Source organism: Adiantum capillus-veneris, chromosome 12 (assembly GCF_014529385.1).
Source record: "Adiantum capillus-veneris isolate H3 chromosome 12, ASM1452938v2, whole genome shotgun sequence".
Lineage (NCBI taxonomy): Eukaryota > Viridiplantae > Streptophyta > Polypodiopsida > Polypodiales > Pteridaceae > Adiantum > Adiantum capillus-veneris.
This window is the reverse complement of record NC_140942.1, coordinates 159,514,600-159,529,908: the sequence shown is the minus strand read 5'-3', so window position 1 is coordinate 159,529,908 and position 15,309 is coordinate 159,514,600. Positions and strand designations below refer to the sequence as shown.

The following is a 15,309-nucleotide window of genomic DNA, read 5'->3' as shown; positions in this document are numbered from 1 at the left end:
AAGGCGCGAATCTGCTGCTTGAATAAATAGTTCGACCTTTTTTGGCTGCATTGTTTTCTGCTCAGCAGTAGATAACTGTTCAAACTTCTTTTTGAAAGCTCGTAGAAATTCTCTCGCAGATAATCCTTTATCCTTCTGCTGTATCCATTTCATAAAGCTTTGCTTGGTAACCCGTTGAGAATCTTCAAGAAAGTACTCTTCTTGTAAAGCCTTCTTAAACTCCTATTAGTTTGCACCATGTGCTACCCGAATTTCTTCAATTCAATCCCTAAGCTCGGGAGCCGCAATTAAGTGAAAATCTTCCACCAAGTCATGATCATTAACTCCATACTCCTCCATAGATTGTTCATAAATAGTACAAAATTTTGAAATATCATAACCTTCAAATCTTTGCAGTTTTTCAGTTACTGTATACCTCGCTTGACAAATACGTTCACTTTGTTGATACTACTGCTGAGAAGTCTGCGCTGCTCATATAGGCTGCAAATTGATGCATCATCTGTTGCATTTGCACCTCATGTGATGTTGTCATCTTTTGCTATCAAAGTCCCACCCCAAATCGCTTCACATCGGGTTCACTAAAGAAGTCAGCGATTTTATGTTCGCGAGTTGAGCCACGGATTAGCACCGGGCTGCTTGCTGTGAGAAACGGCAAGAGAGAGACGCACAACACAAGCGAATTTGACACAAATGACACCTTAGAAACCTTAAATTATACTAATGAACTCAAAAGCTGAATACAAGGCTTGACCGTTGCAATAGGCCCTCTATGCTCTTAGAGCTGTCAAGATCTTGAGCGGAAGCACGAACACCAAAGCCTTATTTGCTTCAATTTCCTTCCCTTTCTCTTCCCGACCACCTTCACGAGCTCTTACTTTACCGTCACTTGCTTTGGTCTCCTCAAAATCAAACAAACTTCTAAAATGTGCTAAAGATCTACTTCTCCATTGACATAACTTTGTGATCTTCAACTCCTCGTCTTTGCTTTATGCTTCATATGCTTGAAATTAGTTCTCTGTTGTTCCAAGATCCATCGTGGGAACCTTCTCTTTTTTTACTTTTAAATTAAATAAAATAATCTTTAGGTTTTTACTTGGTGAGCCAAAGGTCCTTTTCTGGATCTTTGAGCGCACAAGTATCCACTGGGCATGATCAAAGCCTTTGCCCACACCTAAAATTGTATGGCCACGCGCCGCTGCAGTAAAAAGCTTCGAGTAAAAAGCTTCACGTAAATAAATTCCAGCACTTCGCAGCCATAAGGTCTGCAACAGCATCAGGCATGTTCGCAGCAGCATCAGCGCACCAGGCAAGTCCGCAGAATCAGTGCAGCAGATTCACACCAAGCAGAGTCAGGGGTCGTTTTTGAGCTTCCTATGCGGAATGCCATTCCTTGCAAAGCATTGATTGCTGGATATGCCCAACAAGGACAGGGCCAGCACGCTCTGGGCTATTTTCAGTGGATGCAAATGCAAACACTTATGCTTGCATTCTGAAGGCATGTGTCTCTATGCAAGACGTTGATATGGACCAAAATATTCATGATGTAACTGTTAGTCAAGGGTCGTGTAGAAAAAACATCGTGCTTGGCATTGTCTTGGTCGACATGTATGCCAAACGTGGTGCATCTCAAAAAGCACAAAACTTGCTTCAGGTGCTTTCTGTCTGGAATGTCGTCTCTTGGAGTGCCATTGAGCTTTTCGTCCGGAATGTCATTTCTTGCAACGCATTGATTGCAAGATATGCCCAACAAGGACAGGGTCAACAAGCTCTGAGCTGTTTTCAGCGGATGCAAAGAGATGGAATCTCTCTAGATGCAAATACATATGCTTGCGTTCTGGCACTATGCAAGATGCTGATATGGAGAATGCACTGATTGCTGGATACGCTAAACAGGAGCGGGCCAGGAAGCTATGGACTGTTTTCAGCTAATGCGAAGTGAGTGCATCTCTCCAGATGCAATAACCTATGCTTACATCTTGAAGGCATGTGGCAATTTGGAAGACGCTAAGATGGACAAAAAAACTCATGACGATATTGTTAGTCAGGGGCTATTGAAAAAAAAATGGTATGCTTGGCACAACCTTGGTCGACATGTATGCCGAATGTGGTAGGGCCAGGAATCCCTGGGCTGCTTTCAGCAAATGTGAAGCAAGTGAATCTCTCCAGATGCAATCACCTATGCTTTCGTCTCGAAGGCATGTGACACTATGCAAGACGCTGATATGGGCAAGAAAATTCACGATGGTATCACTAGTCAGGGCCTTGGTCGCCATGTATGCCAAATATGGTGTACTTCAGAAAGCACAAAAACTACTTGAGGAGCTTCTTGTGCAGGATGTTAACTCTTGGAATGTATTGATTACAAGATATGTGGTACAAGGCATGGCCAGGAAGCTCTGGTCTGTTTCCGGCATATGCAAAGTCAAAGCGTCTCTCCGAATGAAATCACCTATGCTTTGGTCTTCAAGGCAATGCTTACATATTGAATTACACAGGGACTGTGTGCTTCGCAGTGCCTTGATTCTCAACAGGGGTAGGGCCAAAGAGCTATTTTCACCTGATGCGAAGCGAGCACAACAAAGATCACAACGATGTTGGTTACTTGGTGAGCCTAATGTCTTCTTCTGATTTCTTGATCATACAAGCTGCCACTTGGCATGATCTAGGCCATTGCCTTTGATCGAAATCCGATGGCCTCAATAACTAGCACTGAAAAGCAGCTCTGTGTCACAAGCGCATTTGAGAATAAAATACAAATTGGCTCATGTATTGTACTTCAAAACATGAAGGCTACAGCGAGAAGAGTGTTGCTCTGCAGCGGAAGGCGTTCTCACACACGGGGAGGCTAGACGCGACTCGAGAGCAAAGTAGGATTCTCTCCTCCTCCTGCAACTACTCACCGGTCTCCTATTAAAAGTACTTCTCAAGTTCTCGTTCCCAAACCGCTTTATTTTCATGCCGACAACCACCTTTGTATAGGCGCACACAAAGAAAGACGACATCAATGCTTGTCCTTCTTTGGAAGGTCTGTAGAGAGCTGGAAGCCAAGGCATGCAGAAAGGCGACATCATGGGATGAAATAGGGAAGATTTAGAATATAGCTTTTTACTTGATGAGCCAAAGGCTCTTCTCCCCCTATCTGATCGCACAAGCCACCACTTGGCAGCTTCTCGTTGGAAGCTTTTCACGCTAGCAAACAAGTGAAAAGCTTAAAGCTAAAATAAGTAAAACGACACTACAACGTCGTAGCCTCCAGTTCGCAGATAGGACTTGCAACGGTTCGCGCAATTCGCAAGCGTGTAGTTCGCAGGCACCACAGGCGTTAGTTCGCGCAGTTCACAGGCGTGCAGTCTGTAGGCACTCTCAGACAGTTCGCAGGTTTCGAAAGCAAGTACAAGTTTGGTGACTCGACTCCAAATTATGCCCACTGATCATCGATTGAAATCTGATATCATTTGTCTCAATAGCACTAGAATAGATCTCTGACATGCCTTGATCGCACCAAATATCTGATCGTTGAGAGTGCTCATCATGTTGGCAAGCATCCCAAGTACCTTTAAGGTTCATGATCTGCAAAATATAACAAGTAACGAGGGTTTGCAAGGTCCTCGGTAAACCGTTCAAGCGGCCTAGAACGCTTATTTAACCTTCTCGATGCAATATGTTCTGCATCATGAACTGGCTGTCACAATGGGACTTCCGCACTGCTCACTGAATTGCCAGCCGCTTTTGGATGGATCTCTCTTTAAGTGCAGAAGAGTTGATGGGTGGGCAGTTGTAGGTTGAGGGCGTGAAGAAGACTTGGGAAGTTGGTGTCACTTGGTGTAAGGTCATAAACCAACGTAAAGAGGGAAAATGAACAAGATTTCACAGAAGGTGTACAAGCAGGTGGTTGGGATCTACAAACAGAACAGCAAAGCATTTATTGTTCTAAGGCGAGTTGTAATGTTATAAAGAGACAACGAGCAGTACTAGTTGAAGAGCAGGTAAGAACGAGGCAAGAGAAGCTAAACAGAGTGTGCAACTACAAAGAATAGGGAGCCACTAACGAGTAGTGTAGAGAAATTAATGGGGGAGCAGTGCTTCAACAAAGGAGGTTGTTGAGCAACAAGATTTGCAGCCGGGGCACTGGTGGCTAGATATGGTGTATCCTTAATAAGAGCAAGAGCAAACTGTAGGGAAAAACAAACGAGCAGTTGGGGGATTTTTAACAAGCAGGACATATATTCACAACACTGCATGTTCCAATTGCACAAGCGCGACTTCAGCTCGACAACATTGCAAGGTCCGTTATCTGCATTCAATTTCCCATGCGCATGCGTTTGCTTGGCGCAACACATAAACGCTACGGGACAGGGCACGGCTTCCGTTTCTTATAATTTTTTGGAGAGACCACAGTGCCAGCTCTCCACCATACTTTTGTGTGGCACCTCTGTATGACGTGCACTACATACTTTGCACTTTCAATCTGTGACGTTTCATTGCAAGATGTTATGTTTAACTATTCACGTTGCTTATTTGTAGCTTCACTCAAATATCGGCCTATAGATTGGACAATCGAAAAGCAGCAGTACAACATTGCAGGTCAGTAAAGCACCTCATTCATTGTTGCAGTTCATTCATGCTTTATCTATTTTCTTGTTTGTACCTTGGGTGCATGTATTACAGATAAGACACATGTGCATGACTACATCAATAACTCTACTACGATAATTAATATGTACTCACAAGATTAAATGTCCAACACTATAACAACGTTGCCTTGAATCAGTTGTACAATCAAACTGACATTACAAAAGTTAAAATGAAGACGAACGCGGGTAACATAAATGTCCTTCAATAGTGGCTTCTAGAATCTAGACCCTAAGTTTAATAAGCTGGATTTGATCGCAATTAGCGTGCACTACATGATTATTCTATAGATGTTATATAGCGAGGCCCACCAAGCTCTTTTCTTTAAAAAAATACACGCCGCGTTGTCTACCTCCCGAAAGCTCATCGGCTTGCTTGCACCCTTGTTTGTCTTGCTCACAAGGTTGCTCACACCTTGTGGCTCCCTGCAGATGACGCTCTTCTCTGCACTCCGTCCTTTGCTCCAAAACCACCAGCGCTGCCTGTTGGTCGTCTCCTCTTCCCCTCAGGCTCGCCTCTGCTCGTAGTGCTCAGCCCTTGGCAATTCCTTGTTGTGCTCTGCAGAAGCTGCCCCCCAAAAGCTTGCTCTCCTCCTCTTTTATCCTCGCGCTACTCATGCAGCTCCTTCTCAGTGGCGTCAACCAACTCCCTTGCTTTCTCCTCGTGCTGCTCCTGCTTGAAAGACCTGCCCAAAAACCTCGTCCCTTGCCTTGGCTTTTGATAACGACCCTTGATGGCACGTTTTTCTTTATTTCGCTGCTCACCTCGATATTAATAAAAAGCCTTGCTTTAATGGAAGCTTCATATTGTAAGCGGCCATTCACACGCCCTCATGGCCTATGTGGAACAAGTTACTACACAGCCTTATGATTGTTCAGGCGGAAGGAATGACATAATCTTCTGCTTGAAAACCTCGGGAGTCATTAGAAGATTCACTCTAACCACCCCTTTGCCTTCTATGACAAACACTATGGTAGGTACAATGCGCATTGACATCATCTTTGTAGCCTCCTTGACTTCATCGATGTCTAGTTTGCAAAACACCACCATAGCCTTGATCTAGCTTAGCTCTTTAAGCACATGTTGTTCGGCACAAATATTGACCAACCAAGCACAACCATCAAGGTGAAAGCATAGATAACTATAATGGAGCAATGCCTTCAGTCTCTACAGTTTATCTTCCTTGCCACAACAGTCGCAATACGCTCTCCAAACACTTTGTTCGTGAAAAAGAAACTCATCCCATGGCTCTCGCTTGGCACACTTATTTGCCATCAACGGTACTCCAGAAGACCACATTAAAACTCGACATGCTTTCACCAAAAAACCAAAAAGTCCTTCTCTTCTTGTGTTTTTCTCCCAATGAATGTGGGGCGTCACGACAACGTGCCAACAAAAAAGAACAAACTTAACAATTTTAAGCACTTCAAATAACATCTGAACACTAAAAGAGATGCACAAAATGAGACGGGGAGTGGCAGAGCTCCACCCCAAGAGAGCATTAGCCGCAAACCTTGGTGCTCCTTTTCGTATTTATTTATATTTCTTGAACTCAGTACATTGTTGGTACTCCATCCTCTGCACCTTCATGCAGAAGCATGCCAGAGAATGAGCCCATGGCACATATTTAAAGGCCCTTGGCCTTAAAATCAATTACATGAAAATCTTCAAACTCAAAAGCATCATCCCAAAAAGCAGGCAGCGTGTTTTGCAAAAATTTGTATAGGTGCCACATCAACATATGCCAGCGTAAAATTCAATATTCTGTACAGGCTACCAAGTTAAAAAGTCAATGTAAATTATGGGATTCCATAGAGGCTACCACATCATCAATTGATCAATAGAGATGCTATGTGTGTGTGTGTGTGTGGTCTTGCTTCATCTCTATGCCTTTATGTCACTTGGGACCCATAAGACAGGGTCCCATAAGTTTGTGGAAACTCTTCTTTAGAAAATAGGCCGCTTGGCAAGACTTTGCAAGTTGGTAAAACGTCTTCTTCTGCTCTAAGTTTTAGGCTCCTTTTGGTCTAGATCTAGATGTTGACTCCGTTCTTTAGTGGTTTGACACGTCAGCAATTTGTGACAGCCAAAGACAATGTTACATCACATTTTTCATTTTTCAGTATATTATGAAGTGCGAGGCCACTTTCATTGTCTATTCAGAGAGGGCTTTGGACCACCATGAGATATTAGGATCAAAGATGCCTTGGGTTGTTTTTGCTAGAGTTGTGCACACACATGGAGAGATCAAGCAGTGGAAGACATTCACATAGGGAGATCACTAACTTCTTTAGAGCAACGACTTAGTATCCAGATGAGCATGCTTCACAGCAAACTTTGGAGCCTACCTATACCAAAGGTATATTAGTTGACAGAGCCATTGAGCTCGAGAGAGCTAGACGTCAAACGTTGGTGTAGCCAAAGTTGGTCAACCATGGAAGGTGACATAGGCTTGCATGGGTATGCTAGCAGGTGCAAACTAAAGGATTGAAGCAGATGTGAATATCCTGAGCAAGCAGGTAGAAGTGAAAGTGTATGACTGATATGGTTTTTTAGACCAAAAGGACTTCACAATGGTGAGGGCCACTTTTCAAATTTTGGTCCACCTCTCTCTTGGTATGCACTTGATGGCAAGGCTTCAAGGCTTCGTAGAGGAGGAGGGACCTGATGCATGAAAATCACAAAAAAGCTATGTATTTATTTTATACATAGCTATGGTTTTGACACATTTGGATCTCAAAAATAAGGAGAGGTAGGAACAAACCCTATGAAAAAAAATCATTGGATCCTGATTCTACCTGAAAATCACTATAGATGAATAATAAGAGTCAATAGTGAAAGGGAGGAGAATCTTATGCATTATGGAGTTGGAGTCAACAAAATATTATCAAATTCAAGCATAATTCACTTTTGGACACAATGCTTGCACATGGAGTCAAGAGGGGGCCACCTGGAAGACTTTTAGAAGGAAAAAGACAGACATATATTTTTGTGGGATTTTTCTCAATTTTTTTCATTCCGAATTTGAAAATTCTTTCAACAGCAAGGTTGTAGGCGTTGAGTTAAATAAGATGTCCCTTGAAGCTACATTTTGGGAGATATAACCAAAATGGTGGAGCCTATCTGTCCACATGGGGAAGAAGTCATGGTTATCCAACTCTCCAAACACAATTGCTTATAGGTTTCTCTCCATTATTATTGGATTTTCTCTTATTTTATCAAGATTCTCTCAAATACTATAAGGAAGCTCTTGGAATCAAGCTATGGAAGGTGGCATGGAGACAAAGCTCGCCATGATGAAGGCGATTAGGAGGAAATTGGTCAATAAGCAGGGCACATGGAGCTCTCTCATTGGGGGAATGCCCCTAATTGAGGTTACTTTGTAATTACACCTCTTGCTCATAATCTCTCTCCTAATCACTCTCTTGGCCTATAAAAGGAGGCCTCCTCTTTTGTAAACACACACTTAATCAAGCTCTAGCACTCACACTCTCATATGTACATCCTTGTGTATGCACCTCTACGCACACACAGTTCAACTATGGCATAGTTTTATTCCTTTTGGTTTCTTATTGGCTAAGAGGTTTGAGTTACCATGCACGCATGAGTTTTTAAGATGTTGATTATGTGCAATTCCCCTTGTGAATGTTTGTATAGTGTTTATGAAGCCTATATTAATGAAGCTCTAATGATCTCTTACTCTTCCTCTCTCTCCTTCTCTCACATCTTCCTTATGTCATGGTTTATGAAGCCTATATTAATGAAGCTCTAATGATCTCTTCCTCTCCTTCTCTCACATTTTCCTTGTGTTGAAGACAGTGTAGGCCGTTCTGCTGTGCCCGAGACACTGATTACGTGGCCTCCCGACTAGGGGCTTGTCCCATGCCCGAAATGGCCCCATATTTTTGAAGCGTAGGGGGGACTCCCACTAGCACTTGCACTAGTTCTTGGGGGAGCCTTCCCATGGTGGTTTACATAGTCTTATCAACCCCAACTCTAGGCCAAAAAAATGATAGTATAAAGTTTAAGGTCCTTCATTTTTTATTGCCCAAGTACTGCCACATTAAAGCACTACTATACTGGTTCTGCATTGGTTACCAAACCATCTAAACAGAGTTACAGGTGTTTGTTCAATCAAAAAAAAAACCCATCTTTTTTCTCAAAAGAAACCAAGCCCTTTCCCACTGCACAATAGTATTGCAAAAAATTCCATATATCTGATAAAGTGACAAATAGCCCCGACATTAGCTAGTCATATGACAGTATCTCGTATAAGATCCCCCATTTCCTTTTTCAAATATTGCCACAACAAGCACCATTTGTATGGTTTAAACAAATAACTTTATCAAAAAAACGATCTACAGGCACTTATACAAGCTAGAAAAGGCAGAAGCTAATCCCCCTACAATGGCCAAGAAACCAAACAGTACGTACTATGATCATCAATGTATTTCAAGCCATCTTTTAATTACCTAGTTATGCAATCGTAGAAATAAATAAATAAATAAATACGTACCGTTAGTTGGTAACTGCTCGATTTAGCAGAAAAAACATTAACGTATCTCATCAAGGTATCAAGGCGGGTACCAACCTGAGATGGTAGCTCAACAACTTCCATAGCTGCTTTGTAAAAGAAACACCCTCACACCTCTTCTTGAAAAAACACACAGAGGAGAATAAACCCATAGACTAAGTGAGGGGCCAGAGCACCCTCACCTTATATAGTACCCATGGGCAAGTTCAAGGTGAAGACACCCACGATCAAGTACTCGTTAGCTATTGCTTCCCAAGCCGCTATATGGCCACTCCTGCTTACATACGGGGAGCTGAGAGGGGGAGAGACCCTGTGTAGGGGGAATCATATGCATTGTAGTGTAGTTAAGTGAGACAGACAGAGCCAGTGGGCATGAGGTTTAAGGTAATGAAAGTTAGCTACCTCAAAATATCCCCCAAGGGGGGGTTCCCATGTTGTGTTAGGGAGGAAGAAGGTTAACCCCCCATTTTTCAATTAATTCCTTTTCCAAAAAGTATTACCACAAGGGATTTGTGTACAAAAGTACATGCTTTTTTTGTTTCTATATAATCAAACTACTGTATAGGTAAACATGTGTGTGTGTGTGTGTGTGTATGTGTGTGTGTGTGTGTGTGTGTGTGTGTGTGTGTGTGTGTGTGTGTGTGTGTGTGTGTGTGTGTGTGTGTGTGTGTACTTGCCCTGTCCCAGGCACCATACACAATGGATTGATAGTAGGCCCATTGTGAATGGGCCTACTACCTAATCAAAGAAATAAGTTTAAATTGGTCAAAATGTAAGCCAGGCCAGTCGTTATGAGAAAGGGATTCTGTGATTCTGTTAATTATGTCCTTTCTTTTGAAACCATTAAGGAAAAATGTATGAATAAGAATTTTAATATCTTCCCAAGCAAAGAAGAAGTCAAAAGAGGAGTAGAATATAAGGTATAGGAGGCTTATACACGTACCAAGATCAGCTTTATGTGGGTGGTTACTGTTCTTTTTTAAGAATTCAATAGGTGGGATATCTAACATGTAACATTTAATGGCCTAGTAACTTGTGTGTAATAGAAAATAGCATAAACATAGTGAGCATTTCATTAGAATAGATTCCTAATGAGCATAGCAAGAGTGCTTGGATGTGGAGAGCAACAAAAAGCATAACACCTAGTTAGATAGGCATGAACAATACTTCAAAAGAGATAGAAATTAAGCTATTGACAACAGTTGAGGACCGGATTTACATGGAGCTGGTCCCCCCTCCAAAAGGCTTTGTATTATAGGTTTCCCCCATCAAGGGAGACATCCAAGACCTCACACACCTTCGAAGATGGTGAGAGCTAGCGGGCAAGGGGTATACTTCTGAGAAAGAAGTATATCTCCTCTCATAATCACTCATAAAAGCTTAGCATAGCTTAGTAATTAGCATGGTAGAGGAGATGAGCATGCATTGGAGCTTGGCTCTTGGTTGGATTTGCATCACAAAGCCAAGAGTTGTTGGTGTAGGCCTCCCTTCTCACAAGCTTGGAGTAGATGATGAGCTTTCCATTAAAGCTTAAGAAGGAGAGAGAGTCTTCTTTGCTTCACACATGAGATTGTGTGAGTGTGTGTGTGTTATAATTCCTTGCCAAATAATCCCCCTCTCTCTCTCTCTCTGGTCAACCCCTCTTGGATTTTACTCATGCTGGCATCCCGTTGGACCCTGCAAAGCTTAGCCAATGATAATTAAGCAACATAAGTGATAGCCTTGAGACACGTGTCCCCCTTTCCCCTTTTGTGAGAGCTTTAGGTAATTAAATAATGCAACTAAACTCTCATTGGACCCCTTAGTCTTCTGGCCAATCGGAATCAGGCAAGCCATTGGGCTGTTGAATGCTCATTGGACCCTTGGGAGACTATCCAATAGTCTTCTCGAGAGCTTAATTTTTATTGGTTCTTTTATCAAGTGTTTTTAAATGAATTAAACTAAATGTGCTCTAGCCTAATTCTCATTGGTCCACCTCTATGGCCTTCCAATAGGATTTGAATGCACCTTGAGGGCAACTGGGCTAGGGAGCTGACATGTGTCCCCTATTCCCTTTGTGTAAAGGGATCCTACTAGAGTGTGTGTGTGTGTTTATCTCTCCTCCCGTACAATTTGGGCTCGCCCCCCCTATCTAGGGATATGTGAAGACTTTAGGGTCTTCACATAAGCATTCAAGTTTACCTAGAGTCTGACCATTGGACGTAACCTTTGAATTTTGGAACCTTAGCATTTTGGAAGTCTTAATGGGATGAACCTTAGGATCTTTGAAGCCCATTGTTGCACGTTTCTCTTTTGCAAATGGCCCCCCCTTTGGATCCTTTTTTTCCCTCCTTTGGATCCCTACTGTGATTGGTCTGCGAGCTTAACCAATATTCTAGCTTTTTCTCCCCTGGTACTTCCCCATATTAAATGATCATTTTAACATAAGAAAATCATTTAGGAGAATTAGATATTAGTTATCATGACATTACCTCTCTCTTGAAATCATAGTCTTCCTCGACTATGGGATAGAGAAGATAAATCCTATTCATCGGTCCTTTTTCTAGCGGGTAAAGGATCCCTATCTTACCCTACGACATCGTTCCAGAACCAATGAGTAATCAATTTGGTGCTTGAGGGCCTAAGCTACCGCAAGCATGTCTGCGCATTAGTCCTATCAATCTTCCATAGTAGAGTGACAAGCTCTACTTGGTGTTTCATTAGGAAATTTCAGAGGTCATTTGGAGGGCCATATGAAGAGAGAGAATAATAGAGCGCGTCCAATGAGCACGAAGGCTACGTTACGTAGGAAAGTACGTGGAAAGACTCAAAAAATAGGAAAATAGCATAAAACTTTCACGAATCTAGGATTGTAGCATCGTAATTTCCTTCCTTTTATCGAGCTTTTAGGTGCTTGCATGTGGTCCCACTTTTGATATTCTCTTATGGTCATTAACGTACTGGAGGGTGACCATTAAGCCCGCACAAGATATTGGAATTCTAAAACACTTTCCCTCCATTAGAATGCTTTCAAAGTGAATCTCCCTCCACTAAAGCTTTTCTCTGAGAGCTATGGCGTCCACGTCTTCTCACCTAAGAGGTAGAACCAATGGGTTGGACAAAGGATAAACAAAGGTTCATGGGTCCTCATGCAACCAAGAAGACCCAAGAGGTCTAGTGGTATCAACGTTTACCGCTCAGCATGGAAGGCCAGAGTGTTGGATTTCAAAGTTGAAATCGGCAAAAGATCTGTAAAGTTTTACCCATCCAGAGGTGATAGCAAACGGTGGAAATGTATCAGATATACATCAACCACGTTGCAATTGTAAGTACTCTTGACATGTGAACTTACTGATACTCTCATTATAACTTTTCTTATATATTTTGCAATGTTTCTCCCGCTTGTTATGAGCAATGTCTCCATTCTTCATAGCTCAATTACATTAGATTTGTCATTTGTACTTATTGATACTCTTAGTTTAACTCTTCTTATATAGATATTGCAGATGTTTATCCCTCTTCTTATGAGCAATGGGAGCCTGTGGAGTGCAAAATAGGCCTCTTCCATGTTGTTCATGCCCACATTAGTTCTCTACAGTATTCAGGGAGGAGCAGCAAAAGACTGGCTGATGAGGGAATCTTTTTTTATGACCACTTTTACCAACTCAGCTCAGGGAATAAGAATGGCATGTTGGTGAAAGTGCCTCTACCAACCGATTGGAACACTGTGGACTGGCCAGTTCCCGAGGAAACAATGGTGGAGGCAATGCGAAGTAAGCTCTACGAGGATATACAAAGGTCTCTACGTAGCTCTATTCCCACCAAACTGGTTAGAATTGCAAACTTTTGTCCTGTTGCACTCTTCATAGAGCTGTTTCATAGCTACAACATCCGAGTTACGAAAACTATGTTCATGTGCAAGTCATTTCAGCAGTCATCCTGTGACAAACTTCTTGACAAAGGATGGTATGCAAAGGAAGAGATTGGTTTACAGTGCGAGGTCGCGCTTGATACTCTAGTTGTCAAGTACATGATTGCAAGCCAATCACTGTTACTCTCGTTTTGGTATATGCGATCACAAATGCTCAACGGTAAGTACATTCCTATGGACCAGGTTTCTACAGGTTTGGAAGGTAATCCTGCTGTGGATGTGGAAGTGATTGATAAAGAGCATGGCCTACTGTTGGTGGTTACAATAAGGGAGCTATGCAGTCTTCAGCATTTGCGGCATGACATAATTGAAGAGTCAATGGACAAGGACCTATCAGATTTTTCCTTTTTCCTAGCTGGCCGTAAGGTGATGCGGCGAAGGGAAAAAGATATTTTGTGCAAAGAGTTGGATGGTCGGGTTGAAGTAGTGTCAATGTAACAGATATTCTTGTGAACCCAAGTGTATACAAATGACTTTCAAGACATGAAGTTTATTGAGCTCATTTTTCAATTGTGCCCTGTGAAAAAGTGTGCTTGAAATACATTTCTTTACCATGTCAAATCTCTCTCTCTCTCTCTCTCTCTCTCTCTCTCTCTCTCTCTCTCAATGTTAGACAAGACAAAGACATGATAGAAGAGTCATCTTAATTCATTAGAAAGTACAAACTCGTCCATGAACAATGGACTGAGATACAATTTCTGTAAGTATGGAATCAGAATGTCTTCAAGGTAAAAATCGAAGGAATGCCCCTCGAAAGAAGGTGGTGAGACAGTTGTTCCCGGCGGATTTAGTTCTCCCTTTTCAGGAGTATCATCAATCAGTAGTGTATTAGTTTCATCAAAGGGTACATTGATTTGGCTAAACGGTTTGTACAAAAGAGGTAAGTGTGGTTTTTTAGGGTGGTAGTGGCCCTCAACAGTAACGCATTTTCTTTGATCATACAAAAAGGCAAAATCTGACGTGTGAGCGTGGCATACACTGCAAACTATTGCAACTAGTGGCGACAAGTTTTGCCTTTGCATTGAAGACCATATGGCAACTCTGAAGTGCGGAAGAAGAAACTGAATAAATTCCTTGGTTCCTGGACGAACCACGACTCGACAAGTTCCCATCCGAAACGTTTGCAAATCCTCAAAGGGTTCTCTGTCACCGAGAGGCACCCGCATCAGCAGCAATCCATTGACGTCCAAGATAATCAACCTCTGTAAAAGTTGACAAGTACATATAAGTAGTTGGAAGCTGAACATATTTTGCCATACTTGAATAGACATTACCGGAACAACCGTATCTACAGGTAGCAAGGGTCCATACTGGGTTTCTGTAGTGTTCATGTCGTTGTTGCTCTCCTCTGCTTTATCTTCATAGTCATCATTCACATCTTCATTAGGGGTCTCCCCCATGGCTCTTTCTGCCTCATTCAAGGTTTCCTCCAAGGTCTTTTCCTCTCCCTCGATTGATCGGCTTGCCTCATACATCCTTGCCTGATCCATATCAGTTTGCTCATCCCTAGGCCTGCTTTCCTCATCCACACTTACCTCTTACCTCTTCTGTACACCCACACTGCTGGTTGGTCAACATCAAGGCATATGAGACTCCAGTGATGGTTGTTCTCATATGGAAAGATGATGACAGTAACTTCCAGCATAGCACAGTGGAGAAACCAACTCTCAAAGGTCCCAAATGGACTGTTCTTTTGTCTAATAATCACTGACATTTGTGGATCAAGAAGAAACACCTCTGTGTGGGTGTGCAGTGGGAGTTGACTTTTGATCAGGCTGCAGAGACTCTACCTGAGTTAGCAAACCTATTATCTGAGTTTTCAAAGCTAGCAAGATAGTAACACTTACTTAAGACAAGCATAGATAATTGTGTCTGAAATCTGAGCATCTGGATTCTGCAATAAATTAATGTCCACTTTTTCCAGAGCTAGCTTTCTGGCTCCATCTACAAATGGTATCTCTGCAAGCAAACCATCCTTCATGGAAAGTAGAGTTTCTTGATTGCTTGCCTCTATGGACAGGGTCACATTGCATTCTGTTTGCCTCTGGGACTCCACTGCTACTTTTGCTTTCTCCTTAAGCTCTGCTTCCCTCATGTCCTCTGTTTGGCGAGCAATAGTCTCTGCCCTTGCCCTTGTATTCACATCATGTGTGACATCTACAACTGTGAGTTGTGGCACTAGCTCCGGGGGGTATAACAAAATTTCCCTCATTTTCTTATCCTTGCAGACATT

At 42.3% G+C, this 15,309-nt stretch overlaps 1 pseudogene; it reads left to right on the top strand.

Annotated features, from left to right (window-relative positions):
• The first annotated feature begins 1,172 nt into the window (after nt 1–1,172).
• LOC147446770 (uncharacterized) lies at nt 1,173–5,695 on the top strand (annotated as a pseudogene).
• The last annotated feature ends 9,614 nt before the right edge of the window (nt 5,696–15,309 follow it).